General features: G+C 40.5%; 1 protein-coding gene across 1 annotated transcript in view; it reads left to right on the top strand.

Moving 5' to 3' along the window:
* LOC146654726 (leucine-rich repeat and fibronectin type III domain-containing protein 1-like protein) overlaps positions 1-16,648 on the top strand; it is a 440,352-nt gene that overhangs the window by 403,988 nt on the left and 19,716 nt on the right. The window lies entirely within an intron of this gene.

The raw sequence follows: 16,648 nt of genomic DNA, 5'->3' as shown, positions 1-16,648 counted from the left end.
CTCGCAAAGTCTCTATGCAGTCAGCCTTCCCACAAAGGGCTTATCCTAATTGTGCGTAGCCCTTTTCTAACCTTTATCTTTCTAAGGAAAGTCAGTGGGAGCATGCCTGCTGTCGTTCACTGGCCTGCTTCATATTCACATTTGGGAACTGCCCAAAATTGCTGAACAGCATTAACTCCAGTCAGCCAGTTGTGGAGCAGCAGCTCTGGAGTTCATCGTGGAAGTTGTCGAGCGATGGTGGAAGAAAGGAGGGGTTAGTCATTGATTTTCCCAGCCACTGATCTACACTTCCAAAGCCGCCAGCTGTTCCCTTTAGGCTTCTGCTGCCCTATCATAATGGCATGACAAATGGGCCAATGAAAAATGTAGAACTTCAGTAAAATTCAGTGACCATCATTGCAGTTATCATTGCTGCCCATGCCACAGGGAGCACAGTTCACCCGAACAAATTATGCATTACAAAAATGGTGCTGCACCCCTCAGCTTTTCCAATTTTTTTTTCTATGCTTTTAAAAGGATGTTAAAAAGTTCACCAGATTTGTTTTTTCTTACATCGAGCAGCTCTCTGTGGAACACAGGCCCTCGTCTTCTTTGGTAAACCAGTTTAACTCTGAGCTACAGCAGCATAGTAGTAACATGAGGGACTGACTTCAGCCCACACTGCAATAAAAGAAGAAGGAAAAGATGCACAAAAAAGAGCGATCAAGACTAAATATTACAAAGTTTATCCACAGTAATATAATTCTGCATAAAACTAACCGAAAGGTTGCCGGTTCGATCCACAGCTCTGTTTGTCTTGGTCGTTGTGTCCTTGGGCAAGACACTTCACCTACCGCCTACTGGTGATGGCCAGAGGGCCCGATGGCACGATATGGCAGCCTCGTTTCTGTCAGCTGTGGCTACAACTGTAGCTGCCTCCACCAGTGTGTGAATGTGAGAGTGAATGAATAGTGGAATTGTAAAGCGCTTTGAGGGTCTTAAAAAGTACCATATAAATGCAATCCATTATTATTATTACAAAGAGGGCAAAACTGAAAAGAGATGTTTCCCTGATCATCATCATGGAGCAGAGGAATCCTCTTGCAACAAATTTAGTGCAATACTGAGGGAATATACTGGGAATATCCAGTGAGGCCTAGACTAGAGACCTGTTTACTCAAGGCTAGTAACAAACTGGGGACCTCTGTGTATTTTAGTGTAGCCTGGCTAAATTAACCAGCCCAGAACACAGATTATCTTTGGGGTTCTTTTAATCTGAATGATAAAGTAAGTGCTCAGAAGAAAATAACAAGGTTGTAAAAATAAAGAAATAAAATTGTTACAGACAGCTCCTATCCAGTAACAGCTTTGTGCTCTGGTAACCCACTGCTACTGCAGGTTATTTCCCCAACTTTATCAGCATCTGGAACTCAAGGACATCTAGCGTCATTTCGTGTCTGATATAAACCCAAACATAAATAAAACAAAACTTAGCAGTGCAAAGATAACTGTAGTGGCTTCTCAGTGCATTAATCCAGCAGAAAACGGAATATGGATCCCTCTGAGACGAACGGCGAAGTTGGTGGCAGCCACTCCTGGTGCCTTAACTGTTGCACACTTTGCGTTCAAAACAGATCACGCAGCGAAAAAAAAAGGCATTGCACACCCACATAAAACCAATGCAAGCTAGCACTCGGGCATGTCTCCGTAGATCCCCATGATCCCTTCCGCTCTCAGAGGTACCCCAAAAGAAAAACAGCGCCATCCAGTGGCATGTCCCATAATATTGAACTTCCACCCGGCTACATTAGTAACCTTCTCGTGGGTCTGTGTTTTGTTCGCAGGATAATCTTTTTTGCTCAGAATTACTGACATCTATGGTTGGAAGCTAAAAGTTCAAACATTCGTTCAGGCTTCTGTGTATTTACAGGCAGTGTGAGGATATGATGATCTGCGCCTTGCTGATCCCACAGGTCGGGACAAGTACAGTATATAAAGAGACGAGACAACGAGACTCCAGTTCCATTCAGTGCAAAAGAACAACAATAAATATAGGAAGAGTAAGAATGAATTTATATACACTTTGAGGTATGTATAATCTCAATTTACAATTGAGATTTAAAGTGACTTTGAAGTGGTTTAAAATCCAACATAGCAGCTTTACAATCTCGTCCTTCTTCCAGATCTCTCTTTCCTTCAGGTTGTGTCCTTGCTCATGAGTCTCCACGAGCGACCGCAAAGGGGAATCCTTGGGTGTGAAAATATTATCTATCGATAATCACTCCATCCTCCTGTCAAAATGTGGTCACTTCTGATTGGCTGCCATGTAAGCAGTTAAGTGTCAGCCAAAATGTGACCTTGATAGCTTTAAAGGCAGAGCTGAGATGCAATGGATGAGACCACTGTGGGCGCTTCCCCCTGTTATATACAGTCTGGTGTTTATAATCAAAAGAAGCCTTTGATTTGGATCGGAGATTTGAGATTGATGTCTGTGATCTGGACAAACTATGTTAATCAGTGGTGGAAGTGTTGCTTTTATGAATTATGGGCATGACAGATTTGCACAAGATTCTGATCAGTGATGACCACAGCATGTTTGACTAATAGCAAGAGGTCCCAAATGCTAGTCCTGTTCAAATAGCACTTACGTGGAGGTGTCCCATTCTGGCTCCTTAGGCAGTGCGCTCAAATGACCTCTTTTTGTTCGTCTGAAAACAAAATTGTCGAAAATTTGCTTTGATTGTGAATTTTAAGAAAACTAAGAAGATTTAAGAAGCAATGCAGCCAAAGTGGGAGAGTGAAGGATGGAAGGGAAGAGGAAAGCTGGATTACAGAATGGACGAATATATCAACTATTGATGATAGACTAGACTAGATAGACTCGCACTATACGTCTGCACCAGCGGCACACCACTTTGGTGACATCCTTAGGTTTACCTCTTTTGCCTGGTTTAAAGCCAAAGAAATCCCAAATTGGTGACTTTATGTTTCTTTAGTGCTGTCAGCGTTAACTCGCCGTCATGATTGACTAACACGATTAACAATTAACCCATCTGGAGACAACAATCCCTGAGATGTCTCTGTCAACGCATTTCAGCAGTTTGTCCAAATTCTGTGCATTCTGCGCTCCAGATGGGTTGAGACCATGTTTGGACTTCTTCTGTGTTGTATGATTACATTGCCCCACCCATCAAAAAGTCTGCGCATGCGCAAATATGTTGCCCAATCGGTGATTGTTGGACTGACGATTGCTGGTTGGAAAATCTTTACATATCACCCAACCCTAGACAGAGTGGAAAGCTGCTTTCAGGGCATGATCAAATCCGTGTGTTAACTATGCTGGCTTCCTGCTCTGTGTCTCCTCCTATTCTGACCTGTTTTATCTCATTTATTTTTCATCTCCACGTAGTTTTTCAGTACGTCCCACAGATCTAAATTTGACAGTGGGCAAGTGGGCAATATAGACGGGAGAGGAAGTTGTATTTTTACAGTACTCCCCCCTCCTTTTCAGCTCTGCCCCGGGGCAGGAATAACCTGACCAGCTTTCTCCTTCACCTCGTTCACTTACTGTCCCTCTCTCTTTCTCACACATGCACACACAAACTCAAACACTCGTGCACTCGAAGGATTATGGGTCCAGGGAGAGATCAACCTCAGTCAGCACCAGGAAATGAATCTATTGATTCTTCCTCCTTTAATATTCTCTTCCGCTCCTTTTTTTCGCTTTCTGGGCTATTCCACCAGTGTGTGTTTGTGTGTCTGCATGAAAAACTATATGTGGGTGCGCGAATTTGAATTTGTGTGTGTGCTAGCTTTCTAATTACCATCCTGCCTGGCTCTCAAAGGAGAGATTAAAGAAGAGAGAGAGAGGTAGAACAGAAAATTAGAAAGCTGGATGGAGGGGGCGATAGGAGAGGCACAGATTGCTGCAGTGCCGTGAATGAGAAGATGTTTCTTTGACTCAGCTGATACAGAGATATGTAGATAGAAGTGAGGAAGGAAGAGAGCAAGGTTTGAGGAAACGACAGCTGATCATATTCTGCTGAGATGATGAGGCATTAGCTTTCCTCTTTTACAACTCACTCCCTTTTCTCGTTTTTCTGCCTTCTCCCATTTTCAGTGCACAGACCTTTACAAAGTCACTGTAATGTCATCTTCTTTCTCTCTCTCTCCTCCCTCTTTCCGTCATATCACCTCTGCATACTTCCCTCCTGCCCTTCCACATCTATTCTTTTTCCTCCCTCTGTCCTCCCTCCATCAGCCAAATGTCACTTTGTCCCACCGGGTCTCCAGTTAGAAATCATCTGGTATAGAAGATGACAGCGGGGGCTTTTAGGCTGAGATCACATCAGAAAGGTTTTCTCTCATGCTCACACTCAGAGCTGAGCTTGCAGTGTCACTGCCACAGACAGCAGAGCGACAAATGTATCATCCTCAATGCTAGAAATTTAGAAAGCATAATTTCAGTCATTTATGTATCTGAGATGGGCTGGAGGGAGCTGAAATATCTTATGACAGAGTATGAATAGAAAGTAATAATCTTTGAGAAAGATGTTTGTATTAAACAGATTTTTAGTGGTTTGCTTTTCATCTAGCCTCGCCAACATGCCAGAGCTTGTTTCGAGCTAAGAGATAACCACGAAATGAACACTGACTTCCTGTCAGCCTGATCTGCACTTCAAAATGAACTTCAAATTTTACATTTTTTGTTTAATACACTCTAAAACATCTAAAACGTTTAGCTCCTGTAATATGAATCAACATTTTCCAGTTCTTTAATCCCTTGAAGCACATAAAGAAAACATATGCTATGTATATAACTGGCACACATGTAACCATATAAACCAACTGATTCAACTTCATATGAAATTATATATCTGGTTTATTGATGACACATGGCTCTGTGGCACAGTGGATGGTGTGTTGGACTTCAGAGGAAGTTGTGCAAAATTCCCACGTTACTAGCAAACACTAAAAGCAGGGTCTTTATCAGCATCTATCAAGCATGGAGTCTGGCACCTTGCAGCAAGAAGGTCCCGGGTTCCAGTCCACCATCTGGCCAGTTCCTTTCTGTGTGGAGTTCTCATGTTCTTCCCCTGTGTGTGTGGGTTCTCTCCAGGAACTCCGGCTTCCTCCCACAATCCAAAGACATGCAGTTTGTGTGCTGGCTTAACTGGTCGTTCTAAAATGCCCACAGGTGTGACTGGTTGTCTGCTCCGCCCCCTGTGACCCTGAATTGGATAAGCATCTGGCAGTTAATCATTGCACATCTGATAAAATGAAGCTGTTGGCTTGCATGAATTTCCATACCTCGAGCACTACCGCTAACAGAGACCTGCTGCTGCTGTATACAGTTTTACATCCCCATCTCTTTCAGCCTGATGACCGATGACCAGCTTGGACTGTAAATAGTGACCTCCATCTATATGTCATATCTTCAGCTTGTCTTGCATCCATATCAGTTTCCCCACCAGATTTCTGTGACACTCGTTTTCAGCCAGTTACAGCCCCTTATACAAATAATGCTGTGAAGCCATGACCATGTTCCACACACTTTCTGCTTCCCAGACAAACATTTCATTATGTTTTCTGACCACTGCTTTTGCCTGCTGCTTGTAAGGCTCATAAATTACATGGGTTTTGTATTCTGTACTGTTTCTTGGCCTTTGCCTGCTCCTTTGCTGCCTGGTTTGTTTTGTGGACATTTATTTTGCGGTCTGTCAGATCTTCAACCTTTGAGTCTGCTTCTTGTTCGAGCTGGGTATACTTTTCTTCTGTACTTTCATCTGTCGTCCCCTACACATATTTAACGCACATCTTGTATCTTTACCCATTATCTCCTGACCTCGTTCACCTGCCTTCACCAAATGCAGCCGTCTCCATGTTCTTACACAAACCCATCCTGAGCCCACTTTGACCTTTTTCCACTAATGATGCCCACTGTCGTTCCTGCCGCTCGTCTCTGTGGTTCTCCGTCAGTCTCTTGACTCGTTTTGCATCCATCCAGATCAAGCAACTTGTATTCAGCCTTTTTTTAAAGTAGCATGAATACATTTTTCAAGATCAGATCACAAACTTTTTTGTGTACCGGTCAGTTTTTTTACACTTAGCTTGTTAGGTCTGATCATCATCCATTCGTCTGTGTGATGTCAAACACACATTTTTGTGTACTGGCTTGTGAATAAGTCATGGTCTAAAAGGTTTCCTTCCCTTCATCTCTACAAAGAAGCTCCTCACGCTCATTCTTCTTGTCTCCCTCATTTCTTCTCCTACACTTTGTTGGCTCTCATCTGTCTTTTTTGTCTCCTGTGCTCGTTTTTGTCCCTTATTGATATTCAGAGAATGAAAGGAAATGAAAGTGAGGACATACAGCGAGATCTTGACCTTGTTTGAGCTTTGAAGGGAATTAGCTGTATGTATTTTATAGCTATAGTGGAATCAAGTTTTCAAAAACTAAAATCATTTGAAAATAGAGATTTAACTTATGTCAGGTGTAAACTTTGATTTTGGGACTTGTATAACAGACACATGAAATTGTACAGTATTTGATCATCGATTGATTCCCATAAAGCCCGGTGTTAATGGATTATGGGATCGTTGCAGAGCCCTTGTCTTCTTCCATCGGCTCAGATCGCTGACAGGTGGTTCCCTCAGGTGCAGTGCTAATTGTGTAGCTCTGACTCACTGCTATCAATTACACACTTGGCTTGTTGGCCAGCTCGCACACCCTGTAGGCTTTTGTATTTTTACACCTGTGCCCAGGAAGCCGTTTTTGGCATGTTCCCCTCACGCTTCTGCGGTTTATGTGGCGATAAAGTGCCGGACATTTCACGAGATGTGTGGATGTTTGTTTGGATTCCAGACTCTGAGGAATTTCAGCAAAACAGAGTAATACTATTTTCCGCAGCCTCTCCTTTTGGGCCACCGCACGTTTATTTTCGGATGCCTGCCTGTTTTGGTGCATCGTATCTATGAACTCAGGCCTACTTTGAAAATTAGATTTTTCAAAATTAGTTTTTCAAAGTAGGCCTTTGAAAAGGACCTTAATTAAAATACTTTAAAAAGCATTTATACTTTCATCCTTTTGCAAGGACATGCTCATTATACATCTGTTAGCAAACTTCACTTTCTTCCAAAAGAACACATGCAGTATGAACCTTGTCTAATCTGTCAGTCTTTAGTTAAAGCCAGTTTATCTGTGGTTATACTGCATGACATGATATTTTAAAGTAAGATATTAAATGTACAACATAATCACTTGTCCTTTGTAAGGAGTGGATAATATTGTTATGTTGTTCTTCTACAGATGTAAATTAAATCAAGGATATTGCATAAGTATGTACAAAAGAAATTGTTTCCAAATGTTTCCAAACTAACTTTGGGCATGTTTGCCAAAATCGTTTGAATATGGTATATTTTTAGATTCCTTTTCCAGTATAAAGTGCAGAATTATATACTGCTGTATATTTTTAAACTATTGTGTATATGAGTGTATATTGTTAAACATCTTAGGAAATAAATCATTCATCATGCCTGTTGTGCATAGATGGATGGATGCAAAGTCTTGACCTCGATTCAGGAAACAAACCTTCCTGCAAAAGTAAAAAAAAAACAAAGGTTCATATTCTCACCATTTAAGATTGGAGCATAAAGTGAGCAGAGGCTTTTAGCTATTTCATACATATAGAAAGGGAACACGGAGCGGTTGATATGAAATGTAACCCTCGAGATGGGCTGGATTTAGTGTCACATCTCATAAAAAATCCAGAGGAGCTCCATTTCATTTGGTTTGCGGCCACTGCATTATTCACAAAGCTACCACGAACAGAAACAGAGGCAGCACTTCTCTAAATCGTGTATTCAACATTATTCATATCATTATTACCATTGCATTATTCAAAACCCTAAATGATACATGTATCCACGAGAACATATTTAATCTGCTATTATCTGGGATCTTTTCTCGGTTTCATTTTGTGGGATCCTAACTTGTTCTCTGCCTGAGGGAAGGGTAAAATAAAATGTAAAGCTCGAGTATAAAGAATAACCTTGAGTGGCTGTAAGCTCCAAATGCAGCGATTCATTTTATTTGAGTTCTTAATACCTCCGCAGACATTTAAATGCAGTGGGAAGTTTTATTTATACAAGGACACAAAGTTTCTGTGTGTATCCTAAACAAGTCGAGTTCTTTATTGTTTGCTTTCATTGTTCAAAAAAAGAAACCGCTATAAACTGAATTTATATTTCTTAAAATTAAGCCTTTTCTGCAGCTTTATGTCTGAATGATCAAGTCACGAGCACGCTGTGTGCATGTTGTCACAGGACTGGAACTGTGGGCTTTCAAAATATGGTGTTGTTCAGCTCACTCAAACTCATGATTGTTTCCAAGAATCACAAGAACAGAATTTAAATGAGAAAACAAGCTCATGATGTCCACACTAGTAACACAGAAGTAAACACAAACTATTACAAAAGCATCAACGATGCTGCTTCATTGAAGGAAAGGGGTTGTTGTGAAAAGCTGCAGTTCCTTTTGTGTCCACTTGAGGGTGTCTCAGAAAGTGAGTCAACTGAAACCCTCAACACTCATTTATAGTTTAGTACAAAGTACAGTTTCATCCTCTTTGGATAGTTTCCCTCTTTATAACAACTGTAAAGACGGTGATTTTATTATGCTCCCAGCTGAGTACTGTTCAGTCTTAAAATTACAGCTGTGGTGAGCATTTCAATGAAATAATCTGACAAATAATATGACCTGCTGTGAGTCACAGCACATATTTATCTTTAAATATCCACAGAGAGCACAAACGATGCCGTTTATGTTTCATTAATTTACAGCGGTGCACACCTCTCCGCACACTAAATCAGTATTTTACTCATAACACCAGAGGATGTTTAAGAGTCTTATAAAAGGAGATTAAAAAATAATGAGAGCTTTAGAAGCAAGTAGAAATATTTCAAATTTACTGTGTATGAGTCAGACTCCAAAAAGGCTCCATTTCCTCTAATGCAACTTGACTACATCTATCTCTGTGCCTGATGAAGATCATGTTCTCATCTTTCAAATGTCCTCACCCACTTCAATACGTTTATGTTTGGTCATTAAACCCTGACATGACATCACCACGACATCATCATGGATATTTTCTCAAGCTATACAAAGCTCCTCGAGACCCAGAGACATTATACAGCAAAGAATCTGAGTAAGGGAGGGAGTGTTTCAAAAATGAATAGCACAGAGAAGGTAAAGAAATGTAAAACCTGCTGTTTTATTGGCTGCAGTGAGCCTGAAACTCAAAGAGAGAAAAATTCTTTGTATATGACAAAAGGGAAGTTAATACAGTCTTTTAAATTAGAAGCTTTTTATTCATACCGAGCCAGTTCACACCAACAGTTAACGACAGTCAAGCTGCTTGTTGTAAGGTAAAGAGTTGCAAACACGAGTGGGAAAACTACAACCATCACACAGTCTCCTGAAGAATGCAAACAAGGGACAGAACAAAACCAGAAATACAGGAAAGATGAGGAAAAAGTTAAAGGCATGCAGAGTACACATTTTTTATTGTGCAGACTCAGTACAATCGACGGTACTCCATTAATAATTTAACATCCATTGCTGGTGTGCTTATGGGAGCAAACCATCGACATCAGCCTCACTGAATAGTTTGCAGTTGAGGTCTTTGGGTTGTGTTTTCTTTTATCTTCTTGCTGGCAAACAGTGATACTATGAATGCTGTCAGTGGCTGGTTATTGAACATCGCAGCCGTAGCACAGGGGGGAGCGTCCACAGAGATGCTCTGCTCACTGTCTATAAGGAAGTTCTTGAGTTGCAAAATGTTCGATAATGTTCATCAATGCTCATCAAGAGAAGGTTTCCAGTGCTGCAAAAATTCTGCTGGTCATTGGTCTTATCTGTCCTGTGGGAATTCATGAAATATTGCTTAACACATTTTATAAAACAGAAAGTTTTTGTTTGGTTGTTTTTTGGGTTTTTTAAATTAGCTGATGTGTGGAGACTGAAGGGTTATTGGAACCTGCTTATAGTAGAGAGGTTCAGAAAAATAAACTATGAATTATTCATTCATTAACATGAAATACAAATTACGAAAAAGAAAGTTTTCCCAGAATGACATGTGCATTATCTCATGGATGGAGGTTATTAAGAAAGCTTCATTTCTTTCTCATTTGTTCAATTTTTTTCAGCTGCAGGCTTGGCCTCCTCATTCCTCTGAGCCACACTGAGAATGGAACTGCCAACCTTGACACCATTGCTGTCTAAATTTCATTCTGGCTCTATTGAAGCTCCGGGTCAAACCTTGACTTCACCTCACAAAAACCCGGCCACAGGCGCTAATAGTAGCTGCACATTTATTCTTTCTGAGAGAGCACCTCAGGCGCTCATTTAACCACGAGTCTGACCCAGAACGCCGCAGCACTTATAGACCAGACGTCTATAATAGACCAGCTGCCTCTCTTGAACACACACACAAATGGCCACATACTGTATCATTTCCTTTGTATCTTTTCTCTGAAACACACACGCAGGCACATTCGGACACAAAAGTATACTCACAATGCCCACAGGGTCGGGACAGACTTTATAATTCCACTCCTTGTCTCGTCACCTCTGCTCCAGTGTTGATAAATAGGAACTGCCCTGCGCCACCTGACACCTGAATAATATATACGCCACACAGGCAGACCCGCAGGAACACACAGGCAAAGGCATTTACAGGCGAGCACACGCACTTGCGGGGGCGACAGAGGACTGAGCACAGCTACTGGCACAAATGAAAACACAAGCTTTGGCTCTTTCATTCTGTTTTCTTGGCCATAATCATAATTATTACTGCTACAGCTGGCTGTGCAAGTCCAAAACGTCAAAGCTGCATGAACCCTTTGAAAGTTTTACTTTCACTTTAGCTCTGCTCTCTAAAACGATAAAGCTGGATATTGTTTTTATAGTGAGGAATTCTACAGCTCATGATCCCTATAGAGGACAGGAAGCTGGTTGATTTTGGACAAAGTGGTGGAATTTAATAACATTTGTTGTTTTTGTACAGTTGGTTACTGCATATAATCATCATTATGTGCAGTCATAGACATACTAATCTTAAAATACTAATCTTACAGGGATTAATCAGCTGTAGTTGATAGCATTGAGTCAGGGATTAATCATTTATCTTATTTCTAATCACACATAAGAATAATGTCTAAATAAACAGATTTGATAAATGCATCCTTTAGGTAACACAATATTCCAGTGATAACTTCAGGCCATAGTGGATTAGCCAAAGCACCAATGATGACGTCCCCTCTGCGGTAAATAGGGCCTCAAACCTGTCCCTAATTGATGAGGTGATGCAAAGAAAGGACAGGGGCCACAGTCTTCTCTGCAACTGGGAATTGTCACCATTAATTCTACAAAGTGGTTTTATCTGAGGTTGTTTGATGAAAATGGGTGAATGCTGCTGGATTATTTACTGATGCTTATCAAGAGAGGGTCAGGTTTTATGGAACAAAGAATAATGAAAGCCTTAAAAGCTGTGACACTGCACCGAGTGTTTTTGGTTCATTTCACCATCTATAATTATAACACACCTCTTTCTGTATCCTTGTCCTTAAGTCTGTCTGCATTCTTGTGTGTGTGTGTGTGTGTGTGTGTGTGTGTGTGTGTGTGTGTGTGTGTGTGTGTGTGTGTGTGTGTGTGTGTGTGTGTGTGTGTGTGCAAATCTTTTTGTCTACTGTTTGCAGTAATCTGAGTGTTTCAGAGGGTGGCCTATTTACAGCTCGTATGTTTCTCTATTCAGTCTCCGTTCCACCAATAATATCTCACAGTCTCTCTGCAGCAGGAATACTTTATTTTTTTCCTTCATCACTAAATGTACTCATATTGATATCAGAACAGGCCATCACCTTAGGGTGGCAAACATTTTGAAATTCTTTACTGCTTCTTCTTTACAGACTTTTGTATCACTCTATGAAAACACTGCTGCAATTTCTTGTCCGTAGTTGGTTTTTGGAAAGTATTTTTTCTCTTCATGTTACGCTGTGGACATCGAAGCTGCAGCTGTCACTGCTGTTAAAAGTGTTTTTAAAAGTTGTTCTCATCTCAGCGCGTCTGATTCTGCAATTCTGACAGATGCTGCTGGTGTTGCAGAGATACTCACAAGGTCTCCCACGGATGCAGTGTGCGCTGAAAGATAATGGTTCTCCTGTGACGAGCAAATAAATTCATAATTCAAAAAAGGGAAATGCTTTGTTTCACTTTTTTGTTTCCTTTTAACTTGTTGTTTGGTTAGATTTAGAAGCCCAAACTATTTGGTTACAGTCAGGAACTGACTGTGATTTGTCTTAAAGTACTCACACAACAGCTTTTCCTGTGCATTGAAAGTGTTGCCAAGAGGTCCTAAGTGTTCATATGTGACAAGATGGGAATGACAGACCATAGCCTCTGGTGTGTCACAGCGCTAATGCAAAAGGACACACTGAGCGTGTCGGTGAGAGGCATAGCATTATTTGACCCTGGGAATCACAACAGACTGGTTTTTCTCACTGGTTTGGATGCTATGGAAAAAACAGCCATGTAACACTACAAACTAGTGTGTGAGCACAATCTCCAAATAGCACAGATAGGTGTGTTTAGATTTACAAAAGTTGTGCTGTTTTCTAAACACAGGTGCAAACAGTTCATTTTAATATAACATGTCTGATTTGCCAAGAGCCCCGCAATTTATAGGAGGGTCATAGACTAAAAGATGAATATCATCTTTTAGTTTTCTCTAAGTCACAGTCGTATGCGTGTATGTTAAATGTAGGTCCAAGGTGGCAGTCTGGCAGACAGAGTTATTATAATGGAAACAGGCTTCAGTAATTGACAGGCTCCGATGCACGACTCTAAACCCTGCAACAGTATTTTAAGATTGTATTCTTTAGCATTCCTGTATTAAGAGGAATTTAATTCCTTTGAGGGATAAAACAAAGCGGAAATTATTGACTGACAAAAGTTTACTTCTATACTCTGCAGCTACTGGTGATAACAGTACCACCACAGATTTCATGGAGTCACGCGTGTGTGTGTGTGTGTGTGTGTGTGTGTGTGTGTGTGTGTGTGTGTGTGTGTGTGTGTGTGTGTGTGTGTGTGTGTGTGTGTGTGGTCAAGGTGCATGCAGTTGAATCTGTGTAAGTTCACCACTAAAAACATTTGCGTTAGCTGAGGTCACTGTGAAAACTCTGTGCGCTGTCCATGGTGCTGAAATGAAACGTTGAGTGACTGTTAAAAAACAAAGAAAAAAACTTTATTAAGAAAAAAAAAAGCAGGTTTGTTAACCTTAAAGCGCTGATTGGAATAGAAGCAAACAGCACAATTAAGAATTCCTGAACCTGATGTCCATCAGGTTCTGATCGTTTTCAGGGCAGGATCCAAAGTCAGTGTCAGGAGTTGCCACCAAATCAATGCACTGTTTTTATTGTTAAATTTAAACTCAATGAGCAGTAAACTGTGTGTTGCAAACATTAGTACAATTAGACGAGTGAAACGAGTTTGCACACTTGATTTAAATAGTCTCCGCCCTATTTTTTGTACCTTGAGAAAAAAGCCTATGATTCATGGTCCACAATCATAGGCTAGTAATGTTAAGATATAAAACATACACTGCTGCATCTCCTTATTTGACTGCAATGACACCCTCGTTTTCCTGGTTATTTTTCTGTATTGTTTCACTTTCACTTTTTTAACCAATGCTATCGCCCCCTGCTGGTCATTAAAAAGAATGTTGTTTTAGGCAGTTTTGCATTGGCTGCCATTTTCAGAGTTACCTCCTTGTAAAAGTCTAATCTCTGAATATTTGAACCAAACCTGTGTCCAAAAAACTTTAGTGTTTGAGTCATTTCAGCTGGGATTAGTATTTCCATAGCTAGCTCTGCTGTTTGTAGTTCAGCAGCTGCTTCACTCACAAAACAGTCGTCCAGTATTACTAAAAAAGTGTCTTTTCTTTAGAAAAGATTTTGTTGGAGAGACATCACTAATCCTGGAAATTATTGATCTTCTTTTGATAGTCTTTTGATACTCCTGTGTGCTTTTCAGCTGTTTCTTGTCTAATTTTAAGTAAGTTATAAATGAACAATTAACCCTTAAATTTGACTGAAGACTGTAAAGTTGTTTATTATCATTTCTAGACCTTCTTCTGTTCATATTTCTACATGAAAATATTTTTTTTCTATATTTTTTTCTTTGTGTTGGGTCTCTGCATCCTCCATTGTGACATTTCTTTAATTTCACTCCCTCAGCCCTTTCTCCTTCTCTCTGTTGTCTCCTCTCTCATGACTTCTGTTCAGTGTCTTCCTCTCTGTTCGTTTCCTATCGTCTTCTTTCCTCTCTTCCCTACCGTCTTCCTCACCTCTCCTTTGTCTTTAATCTCGTTCTCCTTTATACCCTTTGATTTTCAGGTTGACAATTGAAAAAGCAACATCCCTCTCCTCTTGTGCGCTGTCTGTCTTTCTTCTGTGTGTATATTCACTCTACTTCAATTTTCTACCTCAGTTTTTGCTTTTCGTATTATTGGAAACCATGAACATTGTGTTAGACTTCTACTTCTCATTCTCTTCAGCAAATCGGGAACAGAAATCATTACACCCAGAAAAGCTGCGATCCGTATCAATGATGTGTTTCTGAGAACCAACAAGTGTTGATTAGACAGCAAAGATCTGCAATGTCATCGCTGTGCTTATTTCAGTGTTGAGCTTTCCAAAAGCAGGAAACATATAGAGCTGACACACCTGACCAGGGGGTATCGTTAAGAGTATATGGAACAACCAGTGTGTTCATGAGGAACAGAGCAAAGGAGAGCATGGGGAGGAAGGACAGACTATGGGAGAGAGAAGACGAAATTTAATGACATACATCAGTGATATATGAGTGAAAAGAGGTGAGAGGAGATGAAACGCTCAGTGCATCATAGGATCCTCCAGCAGCCTGAGCCTACAGCAGCATTGCTGACCTACTTTAGGGTCACCTGATCCAGTGCTAACTATAAGCTTTATCAGGAAATGGTCATGTTAAATCTCCTTTGAAAACTAAAGAGGGCGTGTGTGTGTCCTGAATCCAAACTCAGAGCTGGAGAGGGAGGGGGCTCAGATAGCTGAAATCTCTGCCTCACATCCTACTTTCAGAAACTCCAGAAACACAAGTAAGCCTGCAATCTCAGAGTGAAGTGCTCAATTGGGATAATATGGTACTATGAGGTCTTTAAGATATAATGGGGCCTTATTATTCAAGACTTTGTGTGCAAGGAGAAGGATTTTAAATTAAATTCTGGATTTAACAAAGAGCCACCAAAGAGAAGCTGATATAGGGGGAATGTGATCGCTTTCTTTTTTTTGGAACAACAAGATAATAATAAATTACAACAGTCCACCACATATAGCAGAGTAGCATCAGCACTTAAAATGTCACAAAATTAATAAACAGTGTGCTCATATATTGTTAGTTCAGGGTGTTGTTGTACTAAGAATGGACTGCTACTGCCTGACGGCCTTTAGTAATCCACAGTAGCAGTTTAGTGCTTAATTTATAGGTTTGTGTCTACAGATGAGATGTTTTTTGTTTTTTTATCATAGATAAATGATTATCTGTGGTCTAGCTCTTTCCTTTGAAACATCAATCTGTCCATCTATCTTCTGACTCTGGCTCTGAGTCACAAGGACTTCAGTCTAAGCAGAGATGCCCAGACTTCCCACTCAGCTCGTCACACTCAGATACTGAGATACGTCTAAACCAAAAGACATCCAGTCTGTCCCGAGTCTGCCCCAAAATTTCTTTCAGGTTTAACATGCCTGAAACAACTCACCAATAAAGTATCCAGGAGGCAAAATGTCCAGATATCTGAACCACCTCAGCTGTATTTTTTGATGTGAAAGACTCACACCTCTGAATGATGTCTACTCGCTGATGCCGAGTGTAGACGCCTTTCTGAGGAAGCAAAAGTTTCTCGTGTGGCCCAGATCATCTGGATTTCTGGATTCTTCAGAGTAGAACTGCAATAAAGAACCAGCTCTACCTTAACTCTCAGCTCTCTCCACCATTACAGCCAAATACAGCATTCATTGGAGATGCTGAACCAATCGCCGGCTTTAAAATGCATTTCAAAAAGGTTATCCAGCCTTGTATCATCTAAATAAGATTCATCTCTAGAATTAAACTCATAGAATCAAACCTGGAAAAGGTCATTCATGCATTCATTTTCTCAAGGCATGACTACTGAGGTTCATTTTTACCTCAAATTAGTTCATAAGGCAGCAGCTCAGCTCCTTATTTGATTTCGCGTCACATCAACTCTGATCATTGGCTCCGTGGATGTTTTTAGAGTTCATTTTAAAGTTCTGCTTCTCACCTCTCGTGGCTTTGTGGCTGTTATTTTACTTTGTGTGCATTCCTCTCTTTGCTTTTCTGTTAAACTACTTTGTACACTCTGTTTTTGAAGGTCCTACATTAATTAAGTTTATTATAATAAATAATCAGTTTGGCATCGATTACATTGGAAAAAAAGATATTAACAAAGTTTTGACAGGAAAATGTTCCAATCTCTTTTCTTTTTGGTTTTTACCCTGAGGGTTTTTAAAACGCTCTGGACTGTGCAGGCTTTTCTTTCAGGAGAGCTGCACTAAAGAT

This window comes from Rhamphochromis longiceps, linkage group LG14, assembly GCF_057381845.1.
Source record: "Rhamphochromis longiceps isolate RC_006_pf linkage group LG14, R_longiceps_female_GT1.1, whole genome shotgun sequence".
Lineage (NCBI taxonomy): Eukaryota > Metazoa > Chordata > Actinopteri > Cichliformes > Cichlidae > Rhamphochromis > Rhamphochromis longiceps.
This window is presented reverse-complemented; position numbering and strand designations above follow the sequence as displayed.